Genomic DNA, 11182 nt, shown 5'->3' with positions numbered 1-11182 from the left:
CTATGTCTATTCTGACTAGTTGCCTCGTGTGGAAAATTGGACCATTATTCAACATGGCTATTGAATAAGTACAAAATTACTAAGAAGCCAATCTATAAGGAGATACATTTGGAAAAGCCATTGAATATGACTATGAAGCCCCAATGAGTACAATGCTAAAGAGTTCAGTTACATTTCACACAGCATTTCAGTTATGAAGAATAATCTGGTATATGGAAGCTAGCTTATTGATAATACTAAGTAAAATGTAAAGTAATAATTGAATATACAGCTGGGAACTGCTGACTCATGCCTTTAATCTTAGGTACTCAGGAGGTAGGCATTGGGAGGATTATAATTCAAGGATAGCTCATGGAAAGGATTATGAAACCCCATTTCAATCAATTGCTGAGTGTGGTGGCTTATGCCAGCTATACAGAAGGCTGAGATTGGGAAGATGTTGGTTCCAGATCAGCCCAAGTAGAAACCATGAGAACCCATTAATAAAAACTGAGTACAGTAGCATCCACGCAGGATGCATAAGCATAAAAAAATACAGTCCACATCAGTGCAAACATTAAAACAAGATCCTCCCTCAAAAAATGAGCAGAGCAAAAAGGGCTAAAGTCATGGCTTAAGTGGTAGAGCAGCTACACAGCAAGTGTGAAGCCCTGAGTTCAAACACCAGTAGCTCCCAAACAAATGGAATATGCAAATAAACATTTAAAAAAAACTATCATTTACACCTTCAAATGAAAATAAACCAGAATGGATTGTGAGTTATTATTAAAGATTCATTAGAGATTTTCTTTAGTCAGTAGATGATAGGCAAAATAATAGAAGAAAACACGTACAAAAAAGATTAATCAAACTAGACATTACCTAAAGGGATTGCCATTGGCTGAACTTAAAGACAAGCAAAGATGTACACAAGTGAAAATTTCAGATTCTTAGATTCTAGTGAACATATTTTTAAAATAATATTCGACAGGAATGCTTTAAAATTATTTTCAGTCTTTATGTTTATTGCAGCATTATTTACCATAGCTAAGATATGGAACCAACCCAGATGCCCCTCAGTAGATGAATGGATCAAGAAAATTTGGTATATATACACAATGGAATTCTATGTCTCCATCAGAAAGAATGGCATTGCCCCATTTGTTAGGAAATGGAAAGACTTGGAAACATTATATTAAGTGAAGTAAGCCAGGCCCAAAGAAACATAGGTCCCATGGTTTCCCTTATTTGCAATAACTGGTATATGTCTGAGTCAAGCAGAAAAGATTAGATAAGTTGATGTTAGGGAAATGAACCCTAAGATATATATTCAAATGTTTTTTTCTTTCATGTGATTGTTTCTAACACATTTATAAGATGATTTCTTTGTTGCTTTGTATGTCCCTCCCCCACAGTATAACCCCTGCTTTCACTGTATTTGATGTTGTTATAACTTGTGGAAGGGAAGGGAAAAAACAAATCGTTTAAATAGGGATACAAGTAGACCCATTGCAACAATGAGACATACAGTCGTTATGTCGAAAACAAGCTTTACAACTTTGGTGGGGCGGGGAGGAGGGTTAGGTGGGGGGGGGAGGATGGTATGGGAAGGGGAAACAAAGGAGGAGGCTACAATGCTTGATAAGAAATGTACTCATTATCTTGCCCATGTAATTGTAACCCCTCTGTACAGTATTTTCACAATAAAAATAAAATAAAATAAATAAATGTCCTTAAGTCATCACATGTTAATCTGTACTTATTTAGTGTTTTTCTAAACATTAGATTACTAAACTGGGATATATTAACATTTTATGATCTTTTTATTTATTGTGAAAACATTGTACAGAGGGGTTACAACTACATGGGCAAGATAATGAGTACATTTCTTATCAAGCATTGTAGCCTCCTCCTTTGTTTCCCCTTCCCATCCCTTCCCATCCTCCCCCTGCCCCCCCCCAATCCTCCCCGTTCCCCCTCCCCCCCCCCCTCCCCCACACCAAAGTTGTAAAGTTCATTTTCGACATAACGACTTGTACATCTCATTGTTGCAATGGGTCCACCTGTATCCCTATTTAAAAGATTTGTTTTTCCCCTTCCCATCCACAAATTATGCCAACATCAAATACAGTGAAAGCAGGGGTTATACTGTGGGGGAGGGACATACAAAGCAACAAAGAAATCATCTTATGAATGTGTTAGAACAATCGCATGAAAGAAAAAAAAACATTTAAATACATATCTTAGGGTTCATTTCCCTAACATCAACTTATCTGACCTTTTCTGCTTGACTCAGACATATACTAGATATTGCAAATAAGGGAAACCATGGGACCTATGTTTCTTTGGGCCTGGCTTACTTCACTTAATACATATTTTTTCCAAGTCTTTCCATTTCCTAACAAATGGGACAATGTCATTCTTTCTGATGGAGGCATAGAATTCCATTGTGTATAAATACCACATTTTCTTGATCCATTCATCTACTGAGGGGCATCTGGGTTGGTTCCATATCTTAGCTATAGTAAATAGTGCTGCAATAAACATAGTCGTGCTGGTAGCTGTAGTGTGGTCTTGTTTGTAAACATTTGGGTAAATTTCCAAGAGTGGGATTGCTGGGTCATAGGGTTACGATCTTAAATTCATATTGCCAATAAAGCTTCCAGAACAAAAAAAAATTATTTGCAGTCTTTTTATCATATTGATATATTTACATTTCTTTTTTTATTTTCACTAAAATTTATTATGGCTGCTGAACCGTTTTTATTTCTTTCCTAAATAATGATGATTTAATTTTGTCATTACTTCTGCCTGCTTTGGACTGCTTCAGAACACAGGGACTTTGGCTTTTTCACAAAAACAGTGGCAAACATGTTGGAAGCATTAACATGTTTAATTAAAAGATAGCCAAGAAATCAACAAATCAATGAATGGAGCAATTTGGTTTAGTATTTTCATTATGGCAAGTCAGAGGGATAAAGTTACCTTAGCAAACAGAGCACACTTCTTTTGAGTTACTGCCTAAATAAAAATAACTATGAATGCAATTATTACTTAAATTGATCATATATGACTGGTTACTTTCCAGTTGTGTAAATCAATTTGCCGATTTCTAGTGCTGGTAGTAAGAAGTTGTGAACAAATGTATGTCTGCAAGAAATGCCAGTCAGCTAGCAAATTATCAGACAGATCTCAAAAGTTCTTAGTAATTATAATGTAACATGATTCGTATATTGAAAATATTTGTATGTATTCTCAGAAAATTTAGAGATGAGAATAAGTCTGGTTCAACTAAGACACCACTTAAAAATTTTTATGTATACTCTATAAGATGCATATAATGCTGAAAATACCATTATTTCATGATATAAAATTCCAGTTCTACAGAAGGAAGTGACTGATTTGAATGAATGTACTATAATTATGAGTCACATATCCAGCATGTATTTTCTAATGTGATTACATTAATATTTCAAACCATTTTACATAATAGTGATTCCTGTTTTAAATATATAAAGATACCCAGTGAATTCACAGTAAGTGACCTCATTTATAATAAATATTGGAAATTCCTTTTGATATAGTATCAAAAATGCTTTTATTTCTTCACCTTTAAAACAATCATATTTAACCAATAGATATTGTGAAGAACAGAACAACTTAGATGAATCTTTTACACATTAGCTGTCAGAGGGCATAAAGCTACCTACTATCTACTCATTGGTGGTTATATTAGACTTCATATTAGTTATTATTTAATATTATCATTACAAAGTTACATAAGGGATAAATCAGCTGATGTTCCAGTGTTTCTATTATGATTTTACCACTTGTTATGTTACCTTCTGAAAGTTATATATTTGATTCTATTAACATATGTTAAAATTATGACTAATTTTTTCTTCTAACATTTATTAATTTAATCCAATTTCAAGTATGTATTCTATGAAACATACTTAATTCATATTTATGCATATACATGATATTCTAATGACTACAGCATTAGTTTGTCAGTGAATAAATATTCTGAATTATTAAGCAGCAGTGTGGACATCATATGATACCTAACATTAGCACTATTTGCAGTTTAGTTAAAATTATCTGGAGGACTGAAAGTATTTTAAGGAATGTATAATTAACTTCATATATCTGTTTGCATGCATAAACAATTTTAGCAGCATGCTTATTATTTAAAAGGCATGTAGTGAATATTAGTTATTATAGAAAATGTTTTTGCAAAATGTTTTAATACTCTTGTTTTCCAATACACAAAGTACATTGTTTTACTTACCTTTCTTACATTTTTATTATTAGGCTTTAAAAAACCAACACTTTTCATGAGGGTATATTTCAAGAATTTTGGCTGAAACCAATTTTAAAATTATAGATAGACCCATCATTGTTTGTCAATATATACTTATATTTGAATATCTTTTTAAATGACATTTCCTATATAATAATGAAAATAAAGCATAAATTCCCTTTAACAGAGGTTTGTTTTTACAACAATATTATCTCATGGATTCCCTGATGTACGAGAATTACACCATAGTGACAGAGTTCATTTTATTGGGCTTAACACATGATCCAGTCCTTCGAGTCATCCTCTTCCTCATCATCCTGTGCATCTACCTGGCAATCTCAGCACAATCCTTCTCATCAGAGTCTCCACGCAGCTCCACCACCCCATGTACTTTTTCCTCAGCCATTTAGCTTTTGCTGACATGGTCATTTCATCTTCTGTCACTCCCAACATGTTGATTAACTTCCTGGTGGAGAGAAATTTGATCTCCTACATTGGATGTGCCATCCAGCTTGGTACAGTCATTTTCTTTGGGACAGTAGAGTGTTTCCTTCTGGCCGCCATGGCCTATGATCGCTTTGTGGCTATCTGTGACCCGCTGCTGTATTCAACCAAAATGTCCACACAAGTCTGCCTGCAGTTACTTGTAATAACTTATATAGGAGGTTGTCTGAATGCTTCCTCATTTACTTTTTCCTTCTTTTCTTTATTCATCTGTGGGCCAAATAGGGTCAATCATTTTTTCTGTGATTTTGCTCCTTTAGTTGAGCTCTCCTGTTCTGATGTCAGTGTCCCTGCAGTTGTTCCCTCATTTACTTCTGGTTCCATCCTTGTGGTCACAGTGATTGTCATAGCCATCTCCTACATCTACATCCTCATCACCATCCTGAAGATGCGCTCCACTGAGGGCCGCCGCAAAGCCTTTTCCACCTGCACCTCCCACCTCACTGCAGTCACTCTATTCTATGGGACAGTTACATTTATTTATGTGATGCCTAAGTCCAACTACTCCACTGACCAGAACAAGATAATATCGGTGTTTTATGTGGTGGTGATCCCCATGTTGAACCCCCTCATTTACAGTGTCCGGAATAATGAGATTAAGGGGGCACTGAAGAGAGTACTTGCTAGGAAAATATTTTCTCATTAGTGTTTGCTACATTGTAAAATGACATAATAATGATATCCCACACAAATAATAATGAAAGAAACAGACTATCTGTAGTTTAAAAAGTGTACATCAATGATATATAATTAGCTAGTGTGGAACTTTTCAGTAAATACAGTAATTCATTTTTAGGTCACATGTATATTTGAAAATCATAATTATATTAAATAAAATGATATTACATTTGTAATTAAGAGAACAAATTGGTTGATAGTAACAAAATATTGTGAACATACTTTTAAAGTCATTTTCATGTGTTCTAAAAAATTGTTCTGTGCCATACGTTATAGTTTTATACAGTATGAAAAGGTAATGGAGAGACAGCCATTCAAGGAAATAATAACAGAAATGTCTCCTAACCTGGAGAAGGATACACATGTACAAACAGAGAAGATCAAAGGTCACCAGTCAGATGCAACTCAACCAAATCTACTCTAAGATATAGGCAAATTTTAAACTTTGAACACAAAGAAGATACCAAAGCAGCAAGAGAAAAGACACAAATAACATATAAGAATGCTCTAACTTTCCTGACAGCAGTTCCATATGTGGTATCTAATAAAGTTTATCTCATTGACCATACAAATAGAATGTGAGTTATTGGAGGGCAGGCTGTGTGGGAAGAAGAAATGTTGATTCCTAATCTGTAGTTAGATAGGCAGAAGTAAAGAAATAACCTTAAAAAAATTAAGCAAAAAAAAGGGGTGAGATTTTAGTGATTTACCTTGTTCATGAAAAGTACAGTTTCAGTGGGTCAGTGGGTTAGTGGAGTCAGTAGAATCACCCTACAAATCCAAAGTAGGATATGGAGTACAGTATCAAACACCTTCACTCTGCCCTTTGCCACCCATAGAAATAAGATAACTGATTCTTTTACATTCCTTTCCTCTCCCATTGTACACTGAAGGTCTAGAGTTCTGTAGGACTAGCATTTACCATTGTTCCTTAACCTGCGTCAGCCATGCTGACCACTCAACAATCTTTTCCTTCAATGCACAGATAAAACCACAGAGAACACACAGCTGCCCAGTAGTTGGCCTCCTCATTCCTTACATCAGTGTACTTTCTGTATAAAAAGAAAGATCTCAAGAGGCAGATTAAAAAAAGTAAAGATGCTTAATTTTAGAAAAGTGGTCAAGGGAGCTTAATAGCTCTATTTAAATTCTTCTTTATATAGAAAGTAGACCTTTATACAATCAAACTCACCAGTACCCAAACAGATTTTTTATGGTAGAGCTAACATGGTAGGCAGTAAACTATCTGTTACTAGAGTAATTCAAACATTTTTAACAAATATGTATTTTTTAATGTGCTTAAAAATCTACAAGTATACACTGGATGGTTAAAAAAATATACTGGTACATGATATACAGGTCTCTGGGCATTCACAGACAGTGAGACCAAAGGAAGATATTCTTAGGAGAGGAACACAAAGGCATAATACTTATGTGCATCTGATCGTATAAAATAATATTTATTGAAATTCCATGAAATGGAAGTAAGAGGTTTTTCCTTCATTGATACTTTTGTTTTCTTTTCCTTTTGTCTTGTTTGTTCTTTTATCTGTCTTTGGAAGGGTAAAGGAGGACACAGGAATAATGGGACAAAGAGTGAACAAATGCAGCAGTAGCACTCATTAGACCCTGTATTGAAAATGAACTATACAAATGTGTGGGGGTGGGGGGGGAAACTGGGAGAGAGTAAGAGAATGGGTGATGTTAAAAAATAAATGTACTCTTTATCTCACTTATGTTACTGTAACTACTATGCATCACCTTTATAATAACAATAAAATGCACGAAGAAAAATGAAACATTCTTTAATAAGTTGTAGGGTCTCAATTATTGATTCTGTTTACTTCAATGTCAGTACACTTGGTCAAAAACCTTTGTCTTTCCATCACAAATGTATTCATTACCTGACTCGTGTGACTGAAATACCTCTGTACATCACCTTTACAATAACATTCAAATAATAATAAAAAGAAGCCTGACAGTTAGAACTCGTTCATTCCATTTGAATGAGAGTCACTCTACTTTAAAAACAGTTCTCTTGGGGCTGGGAAGGTGGCTCAGTGGTAGACTGCTTGCCTTGCATGCCTGAGGCCTTGGGTTCGATTCCTCAGCACCACATAAGCAAAAAGAAAAAAGCTGCAAGTGGCACTGTGGCTCAAATGGTAGAACGCTAGCCTTGAGCTGAAGAGCTGAGGGACAGTGCCCAGGCCCAGATTTCAGGCCCCACAACTGGACCTCCCCAAAAAAACAAAAACAAAATCATTTTTTCTTAAAAAATTAGCCTTTGCTAACCTTAAAAAAATAACACCAAAGCATTCTCTTGACAACTGTGAAACTAGAAGGAAAGTATAAGCATTCAACATGGTATCCTTGGTTCAGAAGCTAGTGTTAAGAAAATGAGACACTGGCTTTCTCTTCGTGGACGCGACCGAGGAAGCATCGCTCAAGTGTCTCTTCCCACCCCTCTCTTGCCATCAAGTCTAAGTCCGAGTTTCCTAAGGAGCCCGAACAGCTGCAGAAGCTCTTCATCGGAGAGCTGAGCTTTGAAATGACCGATGAGAGTCTGAGGAGCCATTTTGAGCAATGGGGAACCCTCACAGACTGTGTGGTAATGAGAGATCCCAACACCAAGCGCTCCAGGGGCTTTGGGTTTGTAACTTATGCCACTGTGGAGGAAGCAGATGCAGCTATGAATGCAAGGCCACACAAAGTGGATGGAAGAGTCGTGGAACCAAAAAGAGCCGTCTCAAGAGAAGATTCTCAGAGACCAGGTGCCCACGTAACTGTGAAAGAAGATTTTTGTTGGTGGCATTAAAGAAGACACTGAAGAACACCATTTATGAGATTACTTTGAACAATATGGCAAAATTGAAGTGATTGAAATCATGACTGACCGAGGTAGTGGAAAGAAAAGAGGCTTTGCTTTTGTAACTTTTGATGACCATAACTCTGTGGACAAGATTGTCATTCAGAAATACCATACTGTGAATGGCCACAACTGTGAAGTAAGGAAAGCCCTATCAAAGCAAGAGATGGCTAGTGCTTCGTTCAGCCAAAGAGGTCGAAGTGGTTCTGGAAACTTTGGTGGCGGTCGTGGAGGTGGTTTGGGGGGCAATGACAATTTTGGTCGTGGAGGAAGCTTCAGTGGTCCAGGTGGCTTTGGTGGCAGCTGTGGTGGTGGAGGATATGGCGGTAATGGGGATGGCTACAATGGATTTGGTAATGATGGTAGCAATTTTGGAGGTGGTGGAAGCTGCAATGATTTTGGCAATTACAACAAACAGTCTTCAAATTTTGGACCCATGAAGGGAGGAAATTTTGGGGACAGAAGCTCTGGCCCCTATGGTGATGGAGGCCAATACTTCGCCAAACCACGAAACCAAGGTGGCTATGGCGGTTCCAGCAGCAGCAGTAGCTATGGCAGTGGAAGGAGGTTTTAATTACTGCCAGGAAACAAAGCTTAGCAGGAGAGGAGAGCCAGAGAAGTGACAGGGAAGTTACAGGTTACAAGAGATTTGTGAACTCAGCCAAGCACAGTGGTGGCAGGGCGTAGCTGCTACAAAGAAGGCATGTTTTAGACAATACTCATGTGTAGGGGCAAAAAACTCGAGGACTGTATTTGTGCCTAATTGTATAACAGGTTATTTTAGTTTCTGTTCTGTGGAAAGTGTAAAGCATTCCAACAAAAGGGTTTTAATGTAGACTTTTTTTTCTTTTTTCTTTTTGCACCCATGCTGTTGATTGCTAAATGTAATAGTCTGATCATGACACTGAATAAATGTGTCTTTAAAAAAAAAAAGAAAGAAAATGAGTCACTAAATATATATTTGTTGAAGTTGAGTTCCTATGTAACTATTTGATAAGTACCTTCCCTGTTCCAGGGCCGCAATACTTCTAACTGAGGATAATGAAGTGAACTTCCCACATCACTGTTCTCACCCACTTCCCAAAGTTTCAGCCACTGGGTTACCATTCTCAATGATCAGTTAACTCGGATTTTCTTTCATGTCTCAACTTAAGCGTCATTTCACAAATGAACCCTTTTTGATCTTCAAGGAATAGAAACTTAGAAGAAAAGTGGAGTCTAGGGCTTTGCGCAATATGACAGAATGAGTACTTAGAGTTTGGAATCAAAGAGGCCAGGGCAGACAAGACTTATGATGGAACGATCCTAGAGTGGAAAAAACTAGAGAAGTGGGCATGAGATTCAATATGTAGCTTCCCACAGAAATTTTATGACTCCTAAGCTGCACAAGGGCTGGCAGGACATCAAAATGTCAGGGAGGTTGAAAACCTGAGCTGAGCAGAAATTTTAGCTTTGTGTAGGGTAGGTGGATCTGTTGCAACAATAAGAAGTACAAATTGTTATGTCGAAAACGAACTTTACAACTTTGGTGGGGGGGGCAGGGAGGATTGGGTGGGGGGTGAGGATGGGAAGGGATGGGAAAGGGAAACAAAGGAGGAGGCTACAATGCTTGATAAGAAATGTACGCATTATCTTGCCCATGTAATTGTAACCCCTCTGTACAGTATTTTCACAATAAAAAATAAATAAAAATTAAAAAAAACAAAAAACAAAAAAAAGTTATCTATGCCAGCAATGAAAGAAAAAGAAACAAGTTGAAATCTTATAACTACTACATAAAAGGAATGAGGAATTAAGTGAAATTGTTTAATAGTTAATTGAACACTGAATGAAAGGGGGATTAGCAAATGAAAGGTCAATTAAAGCATTCATATTACAGGATAAAAATATAAAGAATAAATGAGATACATATAATAAATTAAGAAAGCTCCAACATAAAATAAAATGAAATCCAAACAAAAAGAAAGGCAATGAAAAAATGAGGTAGAAAAAAATGTTTGAAGATAGATCACTGATAAATGTTCAAACGGATGAAGAAAAATAAACTACAAATTCAACGAACTTGGATAATTCCAGACAGGATAAGTTTAAGAACAGTTATTCTTTTTTTTAAGAACAGTTATTCTTATGTAAATCACAGAAAGATCTTAGGAAGCCCAAAACAGAAATGAAATTGTGGGGCAGTAGCAGAGCATTTACCTTGCATAGGTGACAGAAGTCCTGGTTTAATTCTTAGTTCTGCAAATCAAGTTATTGATTGGTCATCTATCAATCAATCAAAAAACTGAAAAACTTGCAGGTAGAACAAGATAAGACACATATTCCTTAAAGGACAGGACAGGAAAGGAAAGGAAAGGAAAAGAAAGGAAAGGAAAGGAAAGAGAAAAGAAGTAAAGGGAAAGAAAAGAAGATTGATAATTTCAAAAGAAATGATAGATACCACTAAACAATGACATTTATTAATGTTTAGAACCCCACTCAAAATAACATATCTCTTAAAATGAAGATGCAAAAAACCTCTTCAAACAAGAACATTACAAAAATATCACTACTAGACTTGTATTAACAGGAGATACAATACTTTAAGAAGGAAATAAGTGCAGGGATAGTATAAAAGAATGAAGACTATCTAACAGAATAAACATACAAGACACTAGAAGAGGTACAAGAGATAAAGAAGCAGCAGTTTGGAGAACTAATTAAGCAATAGGATTGTGATACCATTGTCACTAAATATGTAGCCTCAGATTAAAAAGGTAAACAAAGCTGTCTTATGTAATTTTTTTAGAAAGAACTTTATTGGAGTATAATTTACATACACAAAATTTAAATACATAGTTGGTGAGTTTTCA

At 36.0% G+C, this 11182-nt stretch overlaps 2 pseudogenes; both read left to right on the top strand.

The window, feature by feature from the left end:
* The first annotated feature begins 4497 nt into the window (after nucleotides 1–4497).
* On the top strand, nucleotides 4498–5432 carry LOC138836275 (olfactory receptor 5P76-like; annotated as a pseudogene).
* A 330-nt stretch (nucleotides 5433–5762) lies between these two features.
* On the top strand, nucleotides 5763–9183 carry LOC138836625 (heterogeneous nuclear ribonucleoprotein A1-like; annotated as a pseudogene).
* The last annotated feature ends 1999 nt before the right edge of the window (nucleotides 9184–11182 follow it).

The sequence above is a fragment of the Dipodomys merriami genome, unplaced genomic scaffold (genome assembly GCF_024711535.1).
Source record: "Dipodomys merriami isolate MVZ:Mamm:240054 unplaced genomic scaffold, mDipMer1.0.p SCAF_25, whole genome shotgun sequence".
Classification (NCBI taxonomy): domain Eukaryota; kingdom Metazoa; phylum Chordata; class Mammalia; order Rodentia; family Heteromyidae; genus Dipodomys; species Dipodomys merriami.
This window is presented reverse-complemented; position numbering and strand designations above follow the sequence as displayed.